Raw genomic sequence first — 27,500 nt, 5'->3', positions numbered from 1 at the left:
CTACAAATGATACGAGTATATATGATTGTGTGTGTGTGTGTATGTGTGTGTGTGTGTGTGTGTGTGTGCGTGTGTGTGTGTGTGTTGGTAGAAGCCGTGAGAGGAATACATGAAGCAACAGTTGTTTTTGTATGGCAGTGAGGCTTTGGTTGATGATTGCAAAAGAAAAAAATGTCAAGAACGAGAGGATTCATGAGTAGACTGGGCCGCAGACGGGACTCTTGAGAATATGTAGAGCGGGACAACCTAAATGTACTTGGTTATGTTACGAGAATTGACGGGAGTTGATGTACTCAGAGGGAGAAGGAATCTGGATTGATTGAGGGTAGACCCTCACACACACACGTGCGCGCGCGCACGACTATAGCGCAGTGGTAGAGTTCCCGGCCGACACTACGGCGGTCCTGGTTCGAATCCCACCCAGGGCTGAAATAATTTCAGTCTCGCTGCGCTGTGAGTCGTTACTTTAACTCTCGTGGGCGTGGAGATGGGTGTGTGTGTGTGTGCGTGTAAAGGTCACAGCATTACCCATACATCGGTCATATATGACCTCTGAGCTCTCTTTCGGAAGGGATAAAGATGTCGATCTCGAGTCCAACACATGACCCATGACCATGGTGAATCACACACACACACGCACGCACGCACACACACACAAATCTTGATGGTGCTGGATGGAACCATGACCTCTTGGTCAGGATGTCGAACAAGCGATAATGTGCACGGGTGACTGACTAGGAGATGCATATATCGACTAATGCTTCGACCTGCTCCGTAAGAGAGGTGCACCGGATATGAACCGGCAGTATTGCTTGGCGGGGCGGGGGGGGTGAGGTGGGGGGGCATTGGGGGCGAAGAATCGAGGTAATTTTTTTCTCACGGTTTAAGCAGAGAGTGAAAGGAACGAATGTAGCTTTGTATTTGTGTGTGTGTATTATATATATATGTGTATATATATATATATATATATATGTATATACACATTTTTATCAACCACAATACACTTTAATTCTAAGCCATCAACATCGAGACACTCGAGGAGACCAACATGCAGAAATTGAAACGTGGTTAGCTTAGGATTAAAGTGTATTGTGGTTGATAAAAATGTTTATCTGTTCAGTGGGACCCATTCAGTGTTGTACACACACACACACACACACACACACACACACACACACACACACACACACACACACACACACACACACAGAAGTGAATGGCTTGCCATACATGAAGAAATTGATCTCCCCGTGTTATAATGAAAATTAAAAGGAACACCATTCAATATGATTATGATAGATTGAAGATCAGGTGATGAATAGAGAGAGAAAAAGAGAAAGAGAGAGAGAGAGAAAGGAATTAGAGCCACTGCCCCGCCCCCTCCCCTTCCCCATTCTCCCTTTCCCCCTCCGTCAACCCCCTCCCCCCCCCCTTTCCCCCCCACTCGCTCGCGTCTACCCGTCAGTGTGTCTTGGACTGTGGTGGCGTACGGACGTGTCGCTCTCGCGTTGTTTATCCCGTCGTCGCGGTTTCTGTTCCACAACGAATTCATCTTTGTATCCCTGTCGGGTGGAGGTGTCCTATCGTACTCGTTAAGGTTCGAAAGACGGAATAGGACAAATTATCCCGTCGGCTAATTGTCCTGGAGTAGTATTTACGAGTGAGTTGCTTGGTTGTTTATCGCGCAAGCTGTGTAAAAATTATTCTTGGATATGGAGATGGGTGCCCCTCGCTGGTGGGAAGAAGTAGTTTCTTCCTTTGATGGTGAAACGGTCGTGGAAACTTGTTTACGTCGTCGACGTCGTGCCGTCTACGGCACGGCGCGCTGGGGTCCGAAACTTTGGGAAGTGATCGCCAAATGGTGAACTTTAGTCCTCTCAAAGTGAGAGGTGAACTTAAAAGCTCGCTAAATTTGAAAAGTTATTATTATTATTATTTTTTTTTTTCGTAAACAGAAAACGAATCAGAGAGATTGAGACCAATTCTCATCACTGTGTCCCTCGGAAAACGGTATTATTGTTTTGACAACGACGTGAAATGATTGTGTTTTGTGTAAACAAGTAAATAATAACCATTGCCCATCGTATGGAGTGTGTAATTGGGTCTGTTCAAGCGAGCTATGACCTTCAGGAAATAAATTACAATTAATCCACAGTGTGAAAATATAGTGTGTGTGTATGTACCAAGGAATTTCTGTATGGTACGTGGGAAGTCAAGAGAGACCGTGTTAGTGCGTGTAAACAATAATAAGAAAAAAGAAAATTCGCAATCAAACACTTGAATCCAAATCCAAACACATCAGCAGTAAGGAGTGTTTTTTTTTTTTTATTGAAGTCCCTTTATTTGACTTTTTTCGTCCCTTTACATTATTATTATTATTATTATTGAATTAATTAATTTATTTGTTATTTTATTTATCTATTTTTATTCTATTTACTTATTTATTTTTATTATTATTTTTATTTTTATTTTACTTTTTTGAGTCCCTTTTATTTGACGTTCTGGTGGCATTTTACGGTTGTGTGCTGACGATGTCGGCCCCGACAACCGCAACGTAGCGAAGCTGTCTGGCCTCTGCTTAGTGGACCGTGGCGGCTTGTTGCCAAACGTCAACATTTCATAGCTTCGAAAACAGCCTCCGTCAGAGTCCCAAAGATAACTGGCACTTTCACTGACCTCTATTTAGTTTCTTTTATTTATTCTTAAACCCCTGTCGGGGAAAATTCAGAATCACGCAATCACGGATATTGAACATGAAATTGACATTGTCCAGTAGCTCGTAATCTGGTATATCCTAACCTAATCTAACCTAATTAAGCCTAACCTAGCCCCTAACCTAACCTAATCTAACCTAAACTAACCTAGCTCTTAACCTAATCACACCTAACCTAGTCAACGCTAACCTAACCTAGCTCCTAACCTAATCAAACCTAACGTAGCTCGTAACCTAATCTAACCTAGATCCTAACCTAGCTCCTAACCTAACCTAATCTAACCTAACCTAACCTAGCTCTTAACCTAATCAAACCTAACCTAGCTCCTAACCTAATCAAAGCTAACCTAGCTCATAACCTAATCTGACCTAACCTAACCTAGCTCCTAACCTAATCAAGCCTAACCTAACATAACCATTCCGTAGAAAAAATGAATATTTAAAATTGAAAAAACGAAAAAAGTGCAAAATGTGTTTGGGTGATACTGGAATAACACTCCCCGTCATCACGTTGATTTGTTTTGTGGTTATACTAACCCTGACGGTTTTGTTCAGCTGAACGCGGCCGCGAGGCTGAAATGGACCCTTACCCCATCCCACCTCATCCTTTAAGTGGACCCCTAAAGTGACTAAAGTCGTCTGTGTGGCGTGTGTTTGATCCTTTTAGTGACAATAACAAATTAATCTCGTTCCACTTTTTTCCGCTTCCACCGCGTTAGTACAAAGGGCACCGGTGAATGCCACTCGCCCCGGCTTACAGAGGACACGGTCAGAGGTCACGACTTCGGCCGTAGGTACTACGCACGCTCCTCGTCGTGTAACTTGTTCATATATCGAACATCCCTCTCGTTTCAGTAACACCTGGTGAGGTCTGACACAATAGAGGAGTGTCATTCCATAACCCTTTCATGGAAGTGCCTAATGTAGGCCTTATGGTCTCTTGAAGTCCCCCTCATTCTTATGTTCTTATGTACCGAGATGAATAGAATCACCTGGCGGCAGGTGGGCTAAAAGGGAAAGTACCTCCCGGTTAGGAAGTGGCCAATGAGACAGTGACCTGGATTGTGGTGTAGTACACTTTAATGAAACCACATCAAGAGAACAACCCTCTAGAACGGGAATCTTTGGGAACGGGCCGGGAATTGGCACAGTTCGGGATGCCAGGATGCTGGTTCCCCACTCCCTTCACTCCCCTCCCCCCCTCTTCCCTCCCCCCTACCCACCTCGACCATTGTTTATATACATCACTTGTGAGGTTCTCGTTCATAATTCATATTGATGGTGTGTGTGAAAGGTATTACCAATGGGAATGTTGTCTGCAGATAATGACTACGTTGAAAGTGTTTCCTTTGAGATCCTCCAAACACGATCTTTGTTGATTAACGTTCCATGTGGGGTCATTGTTTACTAATGTGTATTATTGGTGATGCACATCAGAGGTATTGGGATAATGAATATTGTAGGTATTAATCGCGTTGAAAACCGCTTATGGGGATGAATGGTGTGTTATTTAAGAAGTGTTTTTTTAATCTGATTGGGTCGTTAGCGAGGGGGTCGTCACGGAGATGAATAAAATCGCGTAACGGCGGCCAGGTTGAAGGGAAATGTGCCAGTCGGAACGGGAGGGAAAGGTGAGGTAACGGATAACCCCGAGTGACCCCATGGAGAATAGTGTTTATGTATACATTGTGTGTGTGTGTGTGTGTATCTGTGCATCTCTAGGACAAATTGAATTTGTCCTAAAATACATAACTTGCCGGAGGACTTGCCTAAACGGAAGATTTCGATGAAAATGAGACTACGTCTGCTGTAGCTATGAAGAGCGTGCTCGGGGACTCGAGTATTTCTTTCGTAGCATCGTTCATGGCTCAGCTGCTAGCATCATCTTTGCTTCGTGATTATGTCGGCACAGGTCAGGGTTCGAATCCCTTGGGAGAGCTTCCAAAAATTCATGTACACACACACACACACACACACACACACACACACACACACACACACACACACACACACCAGTGAGACCTCCAGAATAACTTAGATTTGCAAAGCCCTACTCCAAAATCTGTATTTTAGTAATAAAATTGCGCACATCTGATAAACTAATCTTTACCTGTTATTCTAAATGAGCCAGTGCGTCCCAGGTGCTTCTAGGCGAGTAAAACCACCAGGTGTTCACAAAAGCAAAATATTTAAAGGTGTTCTCATCGTTCCAGCGAACAGTGAAGGGCTAAACGAGATCAATGTTGTTTAGTCCGAGATTTAATCTGAATGTAATTATGTCCGACTGTACCCAGATCAGAATGTTTTCAAATTCATTCATTGGGTGTGTGACAAAGACGGCACCTTTGCCCAGTGTGGTAGGATATTCTTGATAAAATATCGGGTACCTGTGACATCTGCCCCTGTATCTGATGGTCCTCTGAGGGTAAGGCTTTAACAAGGGTGATGCAAGTAAGGTCATCATATTAAGGCATCAAGGCAGGACTCGCAGTAATGGATTTAAACTGGACAAATTTAGATTCAAGAAGGAAATAGGCAAGAATTGGTTTACTAATAGGGTGGTCAACGAATGGAATAGACTTAGTAACCATGTAGTGAGCGCTGAAACTATCAGTTGTTTTAAGAAACGGTTAGACAACTTTATGGATGGGGATGACAGGTGGTGATGGATATGGAGCTGCCTTGTGTAGGCCTTATGGTCTCTTGTAGTCTCCTTCATTCTTATGTTCTTATGTAACGTTTCGTTGATTCAAAACGTTCCGACGATGTCTGTCAACATCGTCAGGATGTGACCAGGTGTTCCCGACCTCTTTCGTCACGTATCACCCATGCTTATGGACTGCTGTTTTCGAGTCTCCTGGATACATTTTTAGTTCTAACTATTATCATTAAGTCCACTAACTACCACTAGTTTTCGGTTGATAGTCCCTCTTGGGAGATTCTTTGGGTAGTTAGGGGCCCATTAGACCATAGGTTATGGACCACAGAGTCATTATCGACCCACTAAAGGTGCAGAAACTAGGAAGTTGTCTATCTCGTGTAGTTTGCCATCACGCCTAATGATGTAACAGTGAGGAAGTTAACTCATCCGTTTAAGTCTCATCCAGTTAGTCTAAAACACTTATAGGATGAACTCGCGGGAAGGGAATGTTCAACTCGTACTGACGGAGTCCGGACGAGGTATTGAATCTGGTCGAGTTTCTTTGATTCTTTCCTAGAAACGTCAAAGTAAAATGGCGGGATCAATTGACTTAAGCCTTCAAAGAAATGTGGGGGATGGTACTTACGTGGCCATTTTAAAATTTGGAAGTAATTATGCCCGAAAAAATCTACAAAGAACGTTATATGATTAAAGGGATTAACACTGCCTGCATCATATATATATATATATATATATATATATATATATATATATATATATATATATTGTGTATTTACCATGTATACTACGGGAAGGGGAGCTATGGTCGTAGTGACCCGTCTCTATATCTCGCAATATCAACAACTCTGTGTGGAAAACTTTTTTTTTCAGAGCCCTTCTATAACTATCCTTTTTGAGTGTGTACGTGTGTGTATGTATGTATGTATGCATATGTGCAACAAAAATCACTTAGACACGTAATTTTCAAATATACAGCTCACCTCATGGAAAATGTATGATTGAAACTAAACGTTTTCGTCTATCAAGGGATTTTCAAAGAGACAGAGTAGAGTATACAGATTCAGACAAGTATATAAACAGAAAAAGAAGGACGAGGGGAAGGAAATGTCCTGATCTGACTTCACACGGACTTGTGAGGTCAGATGAGGACATTTCATCACCGCGGAAGGTTGGCTTGTGTGAAGTCGGATCAGGACATTTCCTCACCTCGTCGCTCTCTTTCTGTATATATACTTGTCTAAGTCTGTATACTCTACTTGAAAATGTCCTTGTTAACGAAAAGGTTTGTTTCCTCAGTCTTATTTTCCATGTGATCTATACATACATGTATATGTGTGTGTGTGTGTGTATATGTATATATATATATATATATATATATATATTGCAGTGTTTCACAAATTGTACGTGAATATAATTTGCAGTAAAAACCACTGGTAAATAAGACACGTAGTCCGAACGTTTTCGTCAATTTAAGACATCAAGGGAATACAGTAAGGGAGATACAGTGACAGTACCGGTATATATATACTACAGAAGTAAAAATATTGTAAGGAACATGGAAAGATGAATCACACAAGCCTGAGAAAATTACCCACGGTCCTCAGGTCACAGATGGACCAAATGTCCGGGCAGGATAACATCCAACAATTTTCTTTGAAATAAAATCATCAAGCTTAGGTATGTACAGACTTGATAATTTTATTTCAAAGAAAATTGTTGGATGTTATCCTCTATAGATGCATATATTTATTCTTGTAATCCTTCCTTTCCATGCACTTTGCACTGAAGATGTATGTATACACACACACACACACACACACACACACATATATATATATATATATATATATATATATATATCATATATATATATATATATATATATATATATATATCGTGTGTGTGTAATACATGCAATCTAGATCTGGATGTAAACAAAGCTATCTTGTTGACAGCTCTCCTTGTGTGAAAAGGCGGAGGAGAGATAGTCAGAGGTGATAGTGATCTGTATAATATGGAGATCGTGGCCACGGAAGATGGAAGACACAAATTACGAGGCTGAGTTTATTCATGACTAGTTTCGCGCACAATAGGTTTCTTCAAGAAGACTTTTGTGCGCCAAACTAGTTATGAATAAAACTCGATTTCTATTTCGTATCTCCGCCCACCTTTGTTGTGCACATGGAAACACACTCATACACACACACACGCACACACACATATATATATATATATATATATATATATATATATATATATATATATATATGAATATATATACTTATACATATATATATATATATATATATATATATATATACATATATTATATATATTTGCACACACACACACATAAATGGAAGTTAGCTCCGCTTATTATGAAGCAAAGACGATAGCTTTGAGCCAGCCAGACCATTTGTCACAATGACACACACGCACTTACACACACACACACGCACACACACACACATATGTATATATATATATATATATATATATATATATATATATATATGTGTGTGTGTGTGTGTGTGTGTCATTAAAAGTTGTTTGTGGTTGAAAAAAAAAATATATATATATATATGGATACGCGTTTATTAGGTATATGGAAACGCATCGACGTAACCATCGTGTCATACTGCAATAGTTTTGAGTCTGTGCGATTGTGTTCATTACTCTGTAGTTTATTATTTCGAGAATGACCCTTTGTAGTCGGAACGTCAAAACTGTGTTTAATTAAAGTGGATAACTTCGGACAGCTCTTCTTTGCTCGTCCTCCCAAAATCAGAACTCAAGTGAGGAAAATTGAAAACATTAAAAAGGAAATTAATAATTGCGACAATGCTGTGGTGTTCAATTTAGTTTGTGTGTGTGTGTCTATAAGCGAATGAATGTTTCAACACATTGCTAAGATTGATTGAATACCCAGCTATCGGAGAAAAGAAAGATATTTGAAGAGTACGTATATTGCGAGCACTATGATACTCTTCGGAGTGGTTTTACATAGCGTGGGTTATATCCTCTTAGTATATATAACCTAACCCACCCTGTGTAAAACCACGCTGAAGAGGATCACAGATAGTAATCGTGATATACGTATCTTCAAATAGTTTTCTTTTCTCCAATAGTGGGATATTCAGTCTATATATATATATATATATATATATATATATATATATAGTACCTAATTGAAGAAGGTTACTCTAAAGTTACATGCCATCTATGTTGGAGACACTTGCATATATGTGCATGTGAAGGCTGAGAGACCTCGATTTGGGAGGACGAAACGCGCGCGCGCGCACACAACACATACACACACACACACACACACACACACACACACACACACACACACTCCATTGCGGGGCAGGTTTCTGAAGAGCCCGTCAAGCCATCAATATTTATTGGCTCTAATCAAGTATTGTCGGCAATATGGACTGTACGAGGTCGATATGGATATGCAAGAGATGACCGTGGTCAATAACTACGATATTGGCAATATAATTAACGGCAATATATATTGACCGCACTCGAAGTACTGTCGGCAGAGTCATCAGCAATAGAGATACTGATACTGTAATAACTTTCAGTGAATATTGATTGTGGGAGGAGCGGTCACTTTTCCGACTCTTAAACAGGTGTGTGGGACATTATAACTTGACCCAATATGTTCAGAACTATGCGCACACACACACACACACACACACACACACACACACACACACACACACACATATATATATATATATATATGTGTGTTTGTGTGTGTGTGTGTGTGATTTTCCCTCTTGATTGCGTAATTGCTTAAGTCACTGTTCATTTGTTACGTATCGGCTAGGTTCGAGTCCTCAGCCCGTCAGCGTATCAGTTTCTGAATATGCTTCCATCGAGCGCCTTGTTAGTCTCGATCGTGTTTGCAAAAAATTAAAATGGAAAAGTTAATGTGGTTAAGATGAACACACACACACACACACACACATATATATATATACATATATATATATATATATATATATATATATATATATATATATATATAATATGCTTTTTTTTTTTTTTTTTTTATATTAATAGTTGTCGTGGATATTTGTTTGATAATGTATTAAATGTTAAACAGCGAAAGATATATTTGAACAGATGTGGAAAAAATAGGTCAGTTACAGTCCACTTCGTGACGAAGTCCTCCCCATCCCCATTCTTTATAAAAGAAAAAAGATAATGCGATGGCTAGATGGAAATTGACGAAGTGTTGACAAGACGCTGGCCAAGGTGGTGATTATCTGGGTTGATGAAGGAAGGAACTACGAGACGAATGAAAGCAGCAGTAGTAGTCAACCAGAGTAAAATATATAAAGGACCACGCTGACGTCATACCTTGGGTCGCTAGCCCAAGGCTTCGACGCGTCTTCAGCAACATTGACTATTTAGTTAAAAAAAAAAAAAAAATCGTCTCTTTTGTAGTTCTAGTGGCGAGGCGAGGAGGAGGAGGGAAGAACGTATTTGGTGATGTTGACTACATAACACATCGTAAACATCACATGAAGTGGTATGCAAACGACTTGAACTGGTGGATCGACAGCTGGTGGATTTCGTGTTTGTTTCGTCCACTGAATCCATATCTCAACCCTCCTCTTTCTCTTCCTCCTCCTCCTCCTCCTCCTCCTCTTCCTTCTCCTCTTCCTTCTCCTCCTCACCCGGCCTTCTCGCTGCTTCTTCTCTCTCCTCTTCCTTTTCTTCCTTCTCCTCCTCCACCTCTTCCATTTCTTTTATCTCTCTTCCACTTCTCATTATCTAATCTATTTCTATTCCTCCTACACTTCTCCCTCTCTTCTCCTTCGCCACCTCCTCTTCCTCCTCCTCGTCCTCCTCTTTGTTGTCCTCTTCTTCTTCGCCCTCCCCTCGTCCTCCTCTTTGTTGTCCTCTTCTTCGCTCTCCTCGTCCTCCTCCTCCTCCTTCGTCCTCCTCGTCCTCCTCTTCATTGTCCTCTTCCTCCTGTTCGTCCTTCTCTTTATTGTCCTCTTCCGCCTCTTCGTCCTCCTCCTCCTCGTCCTCCTCCTCCTCCTCCTCTTAGTCCTCCTCCTTTTCTTCGTCCTCTTCGTCCTCCTCCTCCTCTTCCTCTAACGGTTCTTGTGAGCGACCGTGGGAGGAGATTTACAGCGGAAAGCAGATGGATGCCCGCCGAATGGTGGTGCACTGCGGAGCGATCTCCTCCCTCGGATCTCCGGGGGGAGGGAAGGGGGGTGGACTTACTCGCCCGGGAAAGGAGGAGGAGGAAGAGGAAGAAGAGGAGGAGGTGGGGAGGCAGGAGATGATGTCCGATGGGACACGAAGTTATGGTTTAACACTCGACAGATTTATTCCATTGTAGACGAAGAACCTCGAACTCACTTCGGAGATCACATCTCTTCCTTCTCCTCTTTCTCCACTTCTTCCTCCTCCTCCTCTTCCTCCTCCTCACAGGTGAATCCTTTTCATCCCCCTCTTTCTCCTCCTCCTCACAGGTGAGCCCATTTACTCCTCTTCCTCATCTTCCCCCCTCCTCCTCCTCCTCCTCCTCATAGGTGAATCCTCTTCCTCTTCCTCATCTTCCTCCTCCTCCTCCTCATAGGTGAATCTTCTTCCTCCCCCTCACAGGTGAATAAAACCACCTACCGCCAGGGGAGTGTCTCCATACCTTAGGTGGTCACCCCGAGGAGTACTCCGGCTGACTTTACATATTTTATTATGGTTAGCGTTAGGTTTTGGAAAGAGACCGGGGGTGGGGGGTGGAACTGGCCCTTTTCATATGCTGAGGGGTCCTCGGCTTGATGGAATCGCCTGGAATTTAGACTGAATAAAGTATGTGAAGAGGCGTCCCTTCCCGTTGCTGAAGGAGAATTATGACCTCTTCCGCAGGGAAGGGTCTCTCTCTCTCTCTCTCTATCTCTATCTCTCTCTCTCTCTCTCTCTCTCTCTCTCTCTCTCTCTCCCCCTCTCTCCTCCCTCTCTCTCTCACTCCTCTTACGTATATATATATACTTCTTCCGCTATCTTCGAATTCCTTCTTCACCATGTCTCACTTGGTCATATATTCTGTACCTTGTTTCTTCCTTTTATAATCCCTTCTTTGTATTAGCACTGAAGATGTAATTATACGAAAGCGCTCTGCTACATTAGTTCATTTTTCCTGATGGTTACGCATTTGTGAATACGTTCTTCGTATTTTATTGCATATGTCTATATACTGTATATCTCTTTCTCTTCTCTTTCTCTCACTTTCTCTCCCTCTCTCTCTGACTCCCCTTTTTCTTTCTCCCTATCTCTCACTCCTCTTTCTCTTTCTCTCTCTCTCTCTCTCTCTCTCTCTCTCTCTATATATATATATATATATATATATATATATATATATATATATATCCATCTCTCTCTCTCTCTCTCTCTCTCTCTCTCTCTCTCTCTCTCTCTAGAATCAGTGGAGGACGTTACAGTAGCGAAGAGGCTAATAGGATATACCGCAGGTTGTTGTTATCATCAGTTATAATGTGCGAGACAGGGTTGGCCATCATTGATGATGACCACTGTGATAGAACGCGCCCACTGGGCGCACGCCCTCAATGGATGACAATAATGATAGGGATCGCCAGCCCATCGTTCGAGATTGGTTATCTTGAGGGATAAACACCGGGTGGAGGAAGAAGGTAGAGAAGATTGCAGGAGTAGAGTGGCAATCGCTGATACGGTCGTGTGAGTCATTGAGAGAGTTGGGGAGGAGTTTGTTGGTGATTATTTTGGGGAGATGGTGTTTTGGGTACTGAATCTGGTGGAGGAACAAGGTAGAGAAGATGGCAAGAGTAGCACGGCAAAATGAACAAGATCGTATGAATCATGAAAAAAATGTTAAGAGTTCTTTGTCCAGAGATTGACCAGATTCTGTGTAATAATTATCACACAATATTCCTTTATAAATGGGAACTAGTCTTCGTTGAAAAAAGTATATATATATATATATATATATATATATATATAGATATAGATATATATATCTGTTCGCTTTCAGCTTCTCCTATCTCCACTTCAATCTCTTTCACCAACTATGTGATTCCGCCTCAGTGACTCCACCACTCCACCTTTTTGACTCCACCTCAGTGACTCCACCATTCCACTCTTTGACTCCACCACTCCTCTTTGGCTCCACCATTCCACCTCTTTGACTCCACCTCTTTGACCCCACCTCTGACTTCACCACTCCACCTCTTTGACCCCACAACTCCACCTCTTTGACCCCACAACTCCACCTCAGTGACTCCACCACTCCACATCTGTGACTTCACCTCTTTGACTCCCACTCCACCTCAGTGACTCCACCATTCCGCCTCTTTAACCCCACCACTCCATCTTTGTGACTCCACCACTCCACCTCTCTGACTCCACCTCTTCGACGTAATATTGATCCACGATGATGGAAGCGCTGGTTTGCGTGCTTAGGGAGAGCTTGTATGGAAGCTTTATACATGTGGTGCTTACGTCCACGCCGGGGGATAAAGAAACTATAAAACGATTTACTCTAAAGCCGCATTATGTTTTTATTTGAAGCGGCCTTGCTGTGGATGTGCTGTGTCTTGCGACACTGCTTCTGACCCAGGGCAGTGGACAAGATGCAGGGATGACCCGTCATCCAGGAGGTGCCAAGATAAGAGGGAGGGTAGAGGGGAGTGGAGTATGTGGGGGATGGAATGGGTGGGAGTGGTTTCTATGCCTTTGTCTTTTGGCTACCTCCCGTGTAAGGGGGAAAAAAAGCCTCTGGTATATGTATGTGATTGTGTATAACTCTGCCTCTGTATTTGTTATGGAGGCCAAAGTCTCCAATTGGAATGTACTACACTATAAATCTCGGCCTGTGTGTGTGTGTGTGTGTGTGTGTGTGTGTGTGTGTGTGTGTGTGTTTCACGATGGTCTTGGATCACGTATTGTAAATCCTTTGGACGCAATTATTTATTTTATTATTATTCTATATAATTTTTGTAATCTTACGATGCTCCTACTTAAATTTCATTCTTAAATTCATTTCATTGACATTTTTTAATCTTGTAATTTCATGGTGTTTTAATTTGCTAAATACTTTATATATATATATATAATATATATATATATATATATATATATATATATATATATATATAATATGTATTCACAAAACCAAACCAAAATGTAGTTGCCCTTTTGTAAAATGTTTAGATATAACCCACTGTCGGAGAAACAAAGCAAAAGAAACAAGAAGATCTGTATATTTCGACCACAACTGCTGAAGAGGACCACAGTTGTGGTCGAAATACACAGATCGTCTGTTCCTTTTGCTTTGTCTCTCCGGCAATGGGTTATATATAAACTGTATTGGTTTACGTCACTGTAACTTTGTTACGGGCCAGCTGGGTTCGAATCCTCGGCTCGTCCACGTTTCAATTTCCAACGGATGCCTCTATCGAACGATTCTCAGTCTCGACTGCGATGGCATGGAATTAAAAGTGATTTGTGATTGAAAAGATATATATTAATTGATCACTGGGAACCATTCAGTGTGTATGTATATATATATATATATATATATATATATATATATATATATATGTATATATATATATACACATACACAATATGGAAACGCTCTCATCAAGATCCAAATCTTCAGGGACACTATTTATTTATACATCATCTCAACCTCTTCTATTTCTGTACTTAATCTCTCAATGGCGTATATATATATATACACATACACATACACAATATGGAAAAGTTCTCATCAAGACCCAAATCTTCAGGGACACTATTTATTTATACATCATCTCAACCTCTTCTATTTCTGTACTTAATCTCTCAATGACGTCGTCAGTGTTCGTGGGGTCTTGTGATCTCGCGTGCTTTACTATCCCGGAGGATTGGAACCAAATATCTCTTGTGCTGGAGAACTTCTTTGTAGTTGAGGTGAACGGAGTTGACAAGGGCGCAATCCGTGTGGGAGGAGGAGGAGGAGGAGGTGGTGGAGGAGGAGGACCTTTGCGTTTAACTCGCTCCCTCAATACCTCCCTCCGCCTTTCTCCTCCTCCTTCGGACGCCCACCTGATTCGCTCTCTCCATCTCTCTCTTCCTCTCTTTCTTTCTCTCTATCTCTGTCTCTCTATGTATCTCCTCTCTCACTCTCTGCATATGTGTATGTATCTTTGTCTTATATCTATATATATATATATATATATATATATATATATGTGTGTGTGTGTGTGTGTGTGTGTGTGTGTGTGTGTATATATGCCTTTCTCTATTTCTTTCTCCCTCTCTCTGTTTCTATCTCTCTCTCACACACACATACACACACACACACACACACACACACACACACACACACACACACACAGGTGTGCCTTATGCAATCTGTTTTAGCACCAGCATCAGCAGCACCAGATTTTATGATGCTACGGAAGTTGTTCATTGTCTCAATCCTAACAGATGGTAGATATTCAGGCTGTATTTTCATCAACTTGGTAAAATTTCAACTTAGGGCAACTTACCGGCGCTAATAAAAGAGTGATAGTTCACACTAGTTTGAAATATTCACTAGTAACTAGTTTATTAGTTTGTTCTAGAACAGTTATCATTAACGTTTCTGTTCTGAACTCGGTGTTGTATGGGAAAAAATAGACCAGTTTTGGATACCTTGTATTGAAATACAGCAAATCTCCGCATTGTATCGTTTTGGATCCTTGGACATTCTTCACACACTCTTTTCTGGCAGGCCTTTTTTTATTTCATTTATCTTGTTATACATGTGTGTGTGTGTGTATATATATATATATATATATATATATATATAATTTTTTTTTTTTTTTTTTTTTTTTTTTTTTTATCGAGTGTCCCTCTAACACCTTGTAGGGTTTCTTTAACCAGCTGTTCTCTCCTTGGGTTAAAGAATTAATATATATATATATATATATATATATATATATATATATATATATATATATATATATATTATATAATTTTTTTTTTTTCCATCGAGTGTCCCTCTGACACCTTGTAGGGTTTCTTTAACCAGCTGTTCTCTCCTTGGGTTAAAGAATTCACCGAAGAGGGGGTGTCACAAAGGTGCTAAAATAGAGATTAAAGGAGCGATGGAAGCAGAAGCTCAAAGTGATCAGTTCCTCACTTAACGTGTTGTAAACTTTCTCGGTTTAATTTTTCGTTAGTTGATCGTTGATCGCCCCTTCTCTCAGTGACGGAACTAGAGACCCCATGACGATATTCTTATAAAAAAAAAAAAAAAAATACAAAATATTTTGAGGGAATAAGTGATATTAACCCATTTGGCGCCAGGTGGTCTCCCCTAACTCGAATGAAATCGTCTGGCGCCAACCAAAACTAAATATGTCAAGTGCGCCATCATAGTCGAGTGGTTGTCAGGACCTCGGAGGGGACAAGTTTCAGTATGTACTGCTGATAGTTTCAATAGATATTGTTGATGGGAGAACCACTCTAAAGCATTTCTTGTTATTATATCAAATTATCTTTTCCGTCATATATAGCAAAACTGAATGATGAACTAAGAGATTGGAAATCTAGATACGAATGTTAGTGTTGAAATCTTAGAGAAGTCTAATGGAGGTCGGAGGTAGGATGGTCGGAGGTCGGAGGTAGGATGTCGGAGGAAAAGTATCCCAGTGTGATAACCCCCGTCAGACGGACAGAGTCACAGACTGACGAAACCAATGCGCCAGCGCGACCTGCTGACGGATTTCACTTCTGTGTGGGAATTTGCAAAAGTGAAAAATGATGCAGCGGCAGAGACAAATGATGAAGGGAATGGAGGGTCGGTGGCGGCGGTGATGGTGGCTGTAGTAGATGTGGTGGTTTTGCTGGCTGTAGCTGTGGTGTTGGCTGTGGTGTTGGTGGTGGCTGTGGTTGTGGTGGCTGTGGCTGTGGTGGCTGTGGTGTTGGTGGTGGTTGTGATGGCGGCTGTGGTGGTGGTGGCTGTGACTGGTGGTGGCTGTGACTGTGGTGGTGGCTGTGGCTGTGACTGTGGTGGTGGCTGTGGCACTGATAACGGTTACTGGGTTAGGACAATTGAGGTTGTCATGACGGTGAGTACAATAGGGACCGAATCCCCTTCATACAAGCGAAACTTGTTATAAACATGTCATACTTGTTACAAACATGTTATAAACATGTTATACTTGTTACAAAAATGATATGAACGTGTTATACTTGTTTCAAACATGTTATAAACATGTTATACTTGTTACAAACGTGCTACAAACATGTTATAATTGTTACAAACATGTACTTGTAACAAACATGTGTTAGATATGCGTTCTTCATGGTATAAATATGTTATACTCAATGTCAGAAGGGTTAACGCAGAAATTGTAATATAACCCGAAGGATTTTTTTTTTTTCAAGAAAATTAACAGGTTAACACAATTCCCCCCCTCTCTCCTCTCTGTCTCTCTCTCTCTCGCTCTCTCTCTCTCTCTCTCTCTCTCTCTCTCTCTCTCTCTCTCTCTCTCAGCTTTAGCTTGGGCGTAAGAACCAAGTTCCTGGTCGATATTCAGATGGAACAGCAAGAGATCCATCGATGTTTGCCTGGGGTTGGTGGAAGGGGGGGCCGAAGTGTTAGCGGTTAGAATTCCCACAAGGCGTGGTTCCCGGCGTGCGTAATGCCAGTTTAGCGTGTGTCGGGTGACGCCTCCACTTGTCTCCTTCTGTCGAAGCCTCACCCTCTTCTGGCTGATGAGGTGAAAGATGAATATTCACGATTTATGTCTTTTAACCCTTTCTGTAAAGGAGTGGAGATTTGTATTTTTATTCTGGCTGTCGGCAGGGTGTTTTATTCAGGCACCTTTCTGGAAAGAAGTTGGATTAACTTCTTGTGTAATTTCTCATACTTGCTCTTTGTTTGAAATAGCATTTATACATATATATATATATATATATATATATACACATATATACATATAATGTTTTGTCTGAGGGAAGCTCGCAGGTCGAAGTGGTGGTTTGAACCCTGCCACCGACGAAGCTGAACCAAGGGCACGGTTAAATTCCACGCTACAAAGTCCTGTGTAACGTCCTAGCCTCCTGATAGGGGGGAGTTTGTGACATTAAAATATATCATGTTTTGTCTGCATCCAAGTGACATTACTGTATATCGCTCTTTGCCTGCAAAACGTTGATGGCTTGTGAAAAAAATGTCGTAATAGTAGTTTCTGACCATTTTAGTGTTGTACCCCTTGACATCTCTCAAAGTATTCTCGTTTCCCTTTATCAAAAATTGAATACAATTAGAAACAAGTGAGATAGATCAATGACACAAATCTAGTTAAAAAACTAGATTTATTCCGTTTATCCAAATAACACTTGAAGAAAAATGAAAACTGTGAAATAAGTATATTCACCAGTCCCTAAATAGAATAGACTTAGTAACCGTGCATTAGTGAGTGCTGAAACTATCGGTTGTTTAAGAAACGGTTAGACAACTTTATGGATGGGGATGACAGGTTATGGATATGGAACTACCTAGTGCAGGCCTTATGGTCTCTTGCTGTCTCCCTTATTCTTATGTTCTTTGTAGATACAGCATTAAACTGGGCAGCATGTTTCGTATTCCTTGGGGTTTTCGATTCCGTAACCAATTGGGGGGCAGGTAATACCCCAGATTGAGAACCATTAGTGTAGGATAACGACATGCCATCTGAGAATGTAATCAAGCGTCACGTGGAGCCTGTATAGATTTTTGTTCGCTTTGAAAGAGAGTAAGAGAAGAGAGAGGAGTGGTCTATAAACCAAATGACTGTATCCGATGTATGCACTTGTGGCGTAATCGTAAGCGTGTTGTAGGTTCGAATCCCGCACTCCTCTCCAATTTCCAGAAGTAACTGTTACCCAGTAGCGACTCGTAGGGCAAAGATCACGGTTTCGGCCGCGGCTACTCAGCGCCTCCTGGCGTAGGCTCCTCACCCTCTTCCTTCAACCGATCTACAGAAACCTCGAGTGTTACTTCACACCTGGACTGAGAGGGTTTACCTTGGAGATGCAAAGTGTCACAGGTACTGATATCGGACCCGAGAGTTTTGAGCACACAGGCGTTAATTGCCTCGGAGAGTGTTTTGTCAGCAATAAAGAGCACATCTATCCGTGTAGTGTTGCACTGGGGAGGTGGAGTCATAAAAGAATAAGGGAAGTGTTTATGGCTGTAGCAGAACTCTTTTTCGGTTTATTTTCAGTCTAAAGAATGCTGGTTGCCTTGGTCCATAGGGATGCCTCTGTAGTCTTTAAACGTTGCATGGAATGTGCAGTCAATACCCACACGGTATTGGCTCTGAGGTATAGGAAGTTGTTTTAAGAAACGATTAGTCAACTTTATAGATGGGTTTGACAGGTGGTGATGGATACGGAGCTGCCTAGTGTAGGCCTTATGGTCTCTTGCAGTCCCCTTCATTCTTATGTTCATATGTATGTCACAGGCGATCATCCGCGTATGACCACCCGCATTCATGGGATAGGCATCTGGAAGAGCGCTCTCGAGAATGCGTGTCCAGTTGGTAAGAAGAGAGAAACATACCTCAAGTTTGGAAATACGAAAAGGCACTTGAAGGAGTAGAGAGGAAGAGAAGTAGGATCGACACCCACAGGGTACTGTTACTTGGGTGTCATCAACCGAATGTTTTGTTGTTTGAGTCCGCGGTAGTAAATGCACATTGTGTGACTTCGAGCTCAAATGATCCCACAATGATCAGACCGTAAACACTCATAAAGCTTTATCTCTGTGAAAACATGGTCGTAAAGATTGGTCTTGTATAGAAATTCGATTGGGTTTAATAGCGAGTGTTGTACATATGATGGGGCTATTGACTCGTAATGACCAATACATTCTGATCCAACTGACTGGACTTGGAGAAAGTAGATTACCATGGTTCACGTATATAGTGTATTAGTGTGATTGATGAATGAAATATCCTGGCGACTAACTGAATGAAGTTAAAGGGTTAATGGATTTATGTTTAATCCTTTCGGCCAAGCAAGGGGGAGTATTCCCTCGGCTGAATAAAATCGCATGACGGCAGAGAGAATCAGTGTATTGGTGGGTAGCAATGAATATTAACCCGGCAATCAGACCCCCTCACATTTCTTCTTTTTCTTCTTCTCCTTTTTCTCCTTATTCTTTTTCTTCTACTTCTCTTTCTTCCTCTTCTACTTCTTCGTCTTCTTCCTCTTCTCCCTTTTCCCCTTCTCCTTATCCTTCTTTTTCTACTTCTTCCTCTTTTCCTTCTCCTTGACCTTCTTCTACTACATCTTCCTCCTCTTCTTCCTCTTCTTCCACTCATTCCCTCTTCTTCCTCTTCTTATCCTTCTACTTCTTCCTCTTCTTCCACCTTTTCTTCTACTTCTTCCTCCTCTTCTCCTTATCCTTCTTCTCCTTCTTCTTCCTCTTCTTCCTCTTCTTCAGCACAGGAGGTCACCAATTAACGAAACGGGTTCCTCGTTTAAATAAAATCATTTATTAGTGGAGAGAGAGAGAGAGAAATCATGAACTGTTGAGCCTGATTGAGGGAGATTTTAATCTTTGATGTTTCTGTTGGTGTCTTCGTCTCGACTCTGTGTGTCTGCAACAATATCAGAAACACCATCGTCACTCGTTCCTCTTCCTCTTCAGGACGAGGAGGTCCGTCATCTCTTCCCTCTCCTCCTCTTCCTCTTCCTTCCCTTCATCTACTCTTCCTCCTCTTCCGTCTCCTCTTCCTCTGCCTCTTCCTCCCCTTCATCTTCGCCTTTATATCCTCTTCCTCCTTTTCCGTCTCCTCCTTTGCATCTTCCTCCCTTTCATCTTCTTCGTTATCTCCTCTTCCTCCTCTTCATCTCCTCCTTTATCTCCTGTTTCTCCTTTTCCTCTTCATCCTTCGTCTTTTCCTCCATCATCTCTACCTCCTCCTCCTCCTCCTATTTCGTCTCTTCCCTTTCATCATGTCTTATCCTCTAACTCCTCCTGCCCTCCTCCTCCTCTTCCTATTTCTTCTCTCCCTCATCTTCTATCATCTCCAATTCCTCCTCCTCATCGTCTTATTTCTTCTCTTCATTTTCTTCCTTCATCTCCTCCTCCTCATCTTCGTATTTCTTCTCCTCTTCCTCAACTTTCTTCATCTCTAACTCCTCCTCCCCTCCTCATTTTCTTCCTTGATCTCTCCCTCCTCCTCATATTCTTATTTCATCTCTTCTTCCTTTTCTTCCTTCATCTCTTCCTCCTCCTCCTCCTCTTCCTCCTCTTCTGTCTCCTCCCGCTCGCTGCTGTCGATGTCCACCGCGCGAGGGAAGGGAGACGATAGTGTCAGAAGTCGGTTGTGTTTATGTCGTTGTCGCTGTCGTCCGAGGAGGCGGTTAAGCCGGTTTGCGCCCTGGCGGTTCGGGCGATCACCGTTCCCAGCGGTGGACAGTAATGTCCAGAGAGACCCATTGTACCTTGGGAGTCCCGGCGTTTTGGTCTCTCTCTGTCTCTCTCCCTCTCTCCCTCTGTCTCTCTCTCTCTCTCTCTCTCTCTCTCTCTCTCTAACTCTTCGCGTGGTCTCTCTCCCACTCTCTCTTGGTCTCTCTCTCTCTTTCTTTCCCTCCCCCCTCTCTCTTTTCCTCTCTCTCTCTCTCTCTCTCTCTTTTCCTCTCTCCCTCTCTCTCTCTCTCTCTCTCTCTCTCTCTCTCTCTCTCTCTCTCTCTCTCTCTCTCTCTCTCTCTCTCTCTCTCTCTCTCTCTCTCTCTCTCTCTCTTTCTCTCTCTCCACCTCTGGTGGGGTAATTTGTTGGTCAGTCTTCTTGGTCGTATCTTTGGTTGTTATGATTAGTCTCTTGTACGTAACCCCATCAATCTTTCGCTTAACGTGGTGGCACACTAGGATAGCATGCTACTTGCTTTTGCTACTTCGTTTGAGTAGAAACGACTTCGGTTACAATATGACTTCCGTAATAAGAACATCTCTATATTGTGTCTAACATTCGTATTCTAGGTTTGACTTCTCTTAGTTCTTCGTTCAGTTTCTCACTATATGACGCAAGAGTAATTTGACATTTGGGAAATTCGAAGAACAAATTATCGTAACCAAAGTTGTTTCTGCTCAAACGAAGTAGCATGGCATGCCAGTTAGAAATGCTTAGTGTGCCGCCATCTTAAGACTGCTGTCTCCAGTACCACTACTATTACTACTACTTCTACTACTACTACTACTACTACTACTACTTCTACTACTACTACTACTACTACTACTACTACTTCCTCCACTACTACTAATACTACCACCACTACCACCACAGCCACCACTACTACCACTACCACCACCACCATCACTACCACCATCACTACTACCACTGTTTTTGAACACTATCACCAAAATTCTGGATCCAGTATAGTCTCCACTTCCTCTCAATCCCCCTTTCTGCCATCTTGCAAGACCTCAGCTGTCTTTCATTGCTTTGACTTCGAACCGCTTCTCAGGTGACACCCCGGGTGCGGTCACCCAGTTCCCTTCACAGCTCCCCTCGTTGGACCCCTGCCAGCCCTTCCAGGAAATCCTTAGGCTCGCTTCATTGGCCTTTTTTTTTTTTTTTTTTTTTTTTTTTTTTTTATATATAAAGGCCCCATTCACTGACCTTTTTCCCTTCATAAGGACCTCTTTACTGACCTTTTTTCCTTCATAAGGACCTCTTTACTGACCCTTTTTTCCTTCATAAGGACCCTTTCACTGACCTTTTTCCCTTCATAAAGACCTCTTTACTGACCTTTTTTCCTTCATAAGGACCTCTTTACTGACCCTTTTTTCCTTCATAAGGACCCTTTCACTGACCTTTTTCCCTTCATAAAGACCTCTTTACTGACCTTTTTCCCTTCATAAGGACCTCTTTACTGACCCTTTTTCCCTTCATAAAGGCCCCTTAACTGACCTTTTTACCTTCATAAGGACCCCTTCATTGACCTTTTTCCCTTCATAAGGACCCTTTCACTGACCTTTTCCCCTTCATAAAGGCCCCTTCACTGATCTTTTTGCCAGATCCAGGAAGCCTTTGGACTCTTGGCGCTGAAACACATTTCGTCCTTTGTGGTCAAGAGACGAGTTCGACAAACTTCGGGACGCGTTTCTGTTGACGCGTCAGAACCATTTACATAATGCTTTCGGTCGGACCCTTTGCAAAACCTCTACTTCCCCTATCTCCCTCCTACCTCCTTCCTTTCCCTCATTCCCTCATTCCTCTTCGGTGATTCAGTTCCTTTTTACTTCGTTCTCTCTCTCTCTCTCTCTCTCTCTCTCTCTCTCTCTTCAACCTCCCTCCTTTCCCTCATTCCCCATTCATCTTCGGTGATTCAGTTCTTTTTTATTTTATTTTTTCTATTTTTATTATCATTTTTTTTACTTCTTCTCCTTCTCCTCCTCCTCCTCCTCCTCCACCAATAGATTACCTTTCCGTCCCCGTCCAGGGACTTTCATTCTCCATTCCTCTTCGGTGATTCAGTTCCATTTTACTTCGTTTTTTCAATAGATTAGAAGGGAAACGGAAAAAAGGAAAAAGTATGAGAGCGTCCGAAGAAATGTGGAAGAATGTCAAGAGGCTGGATAACATAGCGATTGTGCCCCGAAGGTTTGGGGGGTCAATTTTTGTTGTTGTCTTTTTTTCTTTTTTCTTTCTTAAATGTTTTCACGAAACGAGAAAGATTACAGTGATAGGGAGTCTCTCTTTCCCTCTCTCTCTCTCCTCTCTCGCCCTCTCTCCCCCCCCCTCTCTCTTTCTCTCCCTCTCTCTCCTCTCTCTCTCTCTCCCATCCTCCCTCCCTCCCTCCCTCCCTCTCTCTCCCTCTCTATCTTCCTCTTCTCTCTCTCTTCCTCTCTCTCTCTCTCTCTCTCTCTCTCTCTCTCTCCCTCCCTCCCTCCCTCTCCCCCTCTCTCTCTCTCCTCTCTCTCTCTCTCTCTCTCTCTTTCTCTCCCTCTCTCTCCTCTCTCTCTTTCGCGTATGGTGTTAATCCCAGACGATTTTATTCGGTTGAAAGGCAAACTGGAGACAGTTTTTTTTTTCTTTTATCAAGCAGCGCAATGACCCTAGACACTAACTACAGTATGGGCGAGGAAAGATGAAGACTTAGTCTTTGCGAGTTCGGGGGAGGGGAAGAGTCTTCTGGACATCGATGACACACTTCGTGAAAGCCTCCGGTAAAAAAAAAAAAAAAAAAAAAAAAAAAAATGGAATATCAACGAAAGAAAGGGGAAGGCGAAGTGGCCAAAATAGAAAAAAGAAAAGAAGAAAAAAAGAGAGAACGAGAATTTGGAGAAGTGGTGGTCGAGTAAAAGGGAAAGTGGCGGACTCTTGAGGATAACCCGAGGGACCCATCTTCCGGCCCGTCGTGGAAAACATCATCGAACTCGTCCAACTCGAACGCGAACTCGAACGCAAGATCCGGGGATTGGCTAAATGAGGACCTTCAAGGACGGGAAGGGAAAAAGAGATGTCGATCTCACCGGGGGAGATGGGGGGCGGGGGATGTTGGGGAATTCGGAAACGAGATGAAGATGGGGAGTGAGTTCTCTCTCTCCTTCTCTTTACCTCTCTTTCCTTCTCTCACTCTCTTTGCCCCCCTATCTCTGTCTCTCTCTTTCCTTATCTCTCCCTCTCTCCCCCTTTCTCTATACAGACACGTACACACACACACACACATATATATGTATATATATATATATATATATATATATATATATATATATATATATGTTGGAGTTGGCAGAAAACGAGGGAGGTGCTCGGCTAGGCAGAAGATCGTTGAAAGGTGGACCCTCCCCTTTCAACACGGCGACGCTAACCCAGTTTTCATCCAACCGAGAGAGTCCGTCCCCAGAACTGAACGGGGTCTTCAACGACCGAGACCCCGTTTCTGTCCCGGTGGCGGGGGGTGGTAGGGGTCGTCCCTCAAGCTGAATAAAGTCTACGGTCGTTGGCCGGGACGGGGGTTCTCGGGAGCGGATGGCCGGGTTGAAGAGTGTGAAGGGAATTTTGCAGGGTCGACGGGTTTCGATGAACGGGCCAGGGAGCGCGAGAGGGATGTGGAATAGAGTTGGGGGATGGTGGTAAAAGGGAGGTAACAGGACGCAAGGGAAGTGGACCGTGAAGGCTGAAAAGTGGAGGGAAGGAGGAGAAGGGAAAGAGATACGAGGATTGGGAGGGAGGAGGAGGGAAAGAGAGAGATGGAAGGAAGAGAGGGGTGGGTCATTTGATTCATGCCTTTAGGGAACCTCTATATAAAGAATCCTGCAACGGTCTCTGTGATTCGACGTCCTGGCTCAGTCCGGAGATCGTACACCGGCCCACCGGGGTCGGTCATCTCAGTTTGTCTGCTTCTTTAAGAGCGGTGATAGCAATTGTGGACAACGCCATAGACTTGCATGTTACCTAACTCTTTCCATGTACATTTTCTCTTTCTTCCAGTGGATAAAATCGCCAGGCGGCAGCTAAGAGAAGGCATTTGTTGTAAATAAGAGTGATGTAGTTAACATGGTCAAGTGTCAGTCGCTTTGTAAGGGGATTCGTCTGTTTTAATAAAAGAGATAGGGTCGGAGGTGCGGGAGAGATTTCAGAAGAAGAGCAGAAGAAAGGGATAGTGGAAGTCAAATGTGATTATTATTTATTTATGTATTTTCATTTTATTTTATTTTTTATATGTTTTTTATTCTTAATTGTATTTATTATTATTGTTATTATTATTATTATTATTTTTTTTTTTTTTTTTTTTTTTTTTTTTTTTTTTTTATCTTCGGACATAATGCCGAGGGACAGACGTCCCTAAGACCCCCTAAAACCCCTACAACCCCTAAAACATCAATGACACACCCTACAGGGTCCTCGGCAAAGTGGAATGGGAAGAACTGGATAGGGAAAATATTGTTTGAGCGTAGGAGGAGGCGGGGGACCTGTTTTGGTGAGCGTCGAAAGGGATTGGGGATTTATGAGTGTGACCTCAAAGTGAGCCACTGGATTTATGAGTATGACTTCAAAGTGAGCGTCTGTATTTACGAGTTGACCTCAAAGTGAGCCACTGGATGTATGAGTATGACCTCAAAGTGAGCGTCTGTATTTATGAGTGTGACCTCAAAGTGAGCCACTGGATGTATGAATATGACCTCAAAGTGAGCGTCTGTATTTACGAGTGTGACCTCAAAGTGAGCCTCTGGATTTATGAGTGTGACCTCAAATTGAGTCTGGATTTATGAGTGTGACCTCAAAGTGAGCCACTGGATTTATGAGTATGACCTGAAATTGAGTCTCTGGATTTATGAGTATGACCTGAAATTGAGTCTCTGGATTTATGAGTGTGACCTGAAATTGAGTCTCTGGATTTATGAGTATGACCTGAAATTGAGTCTCTGGATTTATGAGTGTGACCTCAAAGTGAGCCTTTGGATTTATGAGTGTGACGTCAAATTGAGTCTCTGGATTTATGAGTGTGACCTCAAAGTGAGCCTTTGGATTTATGAGTGTGACCTCAAAGTGAGCCACTGGATTTATGAGTGTGACCTCAAAGTGAGCCTCTGGATTTATGAGTATGACCTCAAAGTGAGGCACTGGATTTATGAGTGTGACCTCAAAGTGAGCCTCTGGATTTATGAGTGTGACCTCAAAGTGAGCCTCTGGATTTATGAGTGTGACCTCAGGGTGAGCCACTGGGCCAGGAGAAACGTCCTCGGGAGACTCTCGGCCACCGACGAAGAACGCCCTTCAGGAGCTCGCGAAGTCGCTCGAGGGCTTCTGGTCCATAAGAGGGCGAGTTGTGTAAAAGGGGGACGCGTGTGTACCCTCGTCCTCCTCCTCCTCCTCCTCCCCCTCCCCGTCCTCTTCCTCCCCCCTCCCCGTCCTCTTCCTCCTCCTACTCCTCCCCTCTCACTCTCCCCGTCCTCCTCCCCTTTCACTCCCCCTTCTCCCCCTCTTTTCTTTCCTCTTCTTCCTTATCCCCATCCCGTCACCCTACCCTCCCCGTCCCCCCTCCCTCGCATCCTCCACGTCCCCCCTCACCCTCCTCCTTCCTGTCCCCCTCCTCACCCTCTCACCGTCCCCCTCATCCTTCCCTCTCACTGTCCCCCTCCCCCCTCCCCTCCTTGTCCCCTTCCCCGTCCCTCTCACCCTCACCGTCCCCCTCCCCCTTCTCCTCCCCGTCCCCCTTCTCCCCCTCCCCTCTCCCTCCTCCTCCCTGTCCTCCTCCCCCTCCTCCCTCCTCCTCCCCTTATACAAATGAAACCATCTATCATTTACCAAAATAGAAACTTAAAGTTGCGTCATGGAAGTGAATGCTTTGATGTAGCCTTGACTCCCAAGGCACGTGGGGCCCCGCCCATCCTCGAATCAAATCGCCTGACGTCAGCAAGAACAAAATATGTAAAGTGTGTCATCATAGTAAGATTATTTAAAAGTCCCAATGCTCCATGCTGGAGAGAGAGTTGCTTTTACTTGTCTTGTAGTACAACATATAGGCTTGGAAGGTTAGACCCCCTCTTCTAGTGTTTAGGCTTCTGTCCTTTGCAGGACCTCCGGCCTATCCTTCTGGAGACGAGGCAGCCCTTGTACTAAATGCAAAACTAGCCTTGCTCTCAAATGTGGATTTGTTTTCGAGGTAATTGTCTTAAGAAATTATTGACGAATCTGTGCTTGATCGTGGTGAATTTGGGTATACTGTTGTAGCATCACAAAAAAATGTAGTCGCACATTTGTAAATTAAGATTAATACAACAGGAGCATAAGAAAAGACTGGAGACGGGGAGTCTGTATATTTCGGCTGCAAACCACTGTCGAAATATATGGACTCCCATTATACAGTCTTTTCTTCTGTGGTACTGTTGTGATAATTGATACAATTATTAGGTTTATTATTTATCAGTTTATTTCTTATTTTATTGTTCATATTATTTATATGATATCTTATTGTTAGTTTATTTTAATTATTTATTTTTATTCGTTTATTTTTTATTTTATTGTTCATATTTATATATCTTATTTGTTTTTTTAGTTTATTGAATTGTTTTTATTAGCTTATTTTTTGTTTTATTGTTCATATTATTTCTGTATTTTATTTGTTTATTAATTGACTAAATGG

The 27,500-nt window shown here is 42.6% G+C and overlaps 2 protein-coding genes across 3 annotated transcripts in view; both read left to right on the top strand.

Moving 5' to 3' along the window:
• The window catches only part of LOC143022226 (rho guanine nucleotide exchange factor 12-like), a 385,126-nt gene that overhangs the window by 258,934 nt on the left and 98,692 nt on the right, over positions 1 to 27,500 (top strand). The gene's annotated exons all lie outside the window — the stretch shown is intronic.
• The window catches only part of LOC143022227 (uncharacterized), a 436,114-nt gene continuing 410,091 nt past the window's right edge, over positions 1,478 to 27,500 (top strand). The window contains exon 1 of one of the 2 annotated variants that reach the window (XM_076180345.1): positions 1,478 to 1,597. The gene's annotated coding sequence lies outside the window, so the exon portion shown is untranslated. Of the gene's footprint in view, positions 1,661 to 27,500 lie in introns of both variants that reach the window. The other variant, XM_076180344.1, reaches the window with a different exon arrangement.

Source organism: Oratosquilla oratoria, chromosome 44 (genome assembly GCF_046742065.1).
Source record: "Oratosquilla oratoria isolate Oo_2021 chromosome 44, ASM4674206v1, whole genome shotgun sequence".
NCBI classification, from domain to species: domain Eukaryota; kingdom Metazoa; phylum Arthropoda; class Malacostraca; order Stomatopoda; family Squillidae; genus Oratosquilla; species Oratosquilla oratoria.
This window is presented reverse-complemented; position numbering and strand designations above follow the sequence as displayed.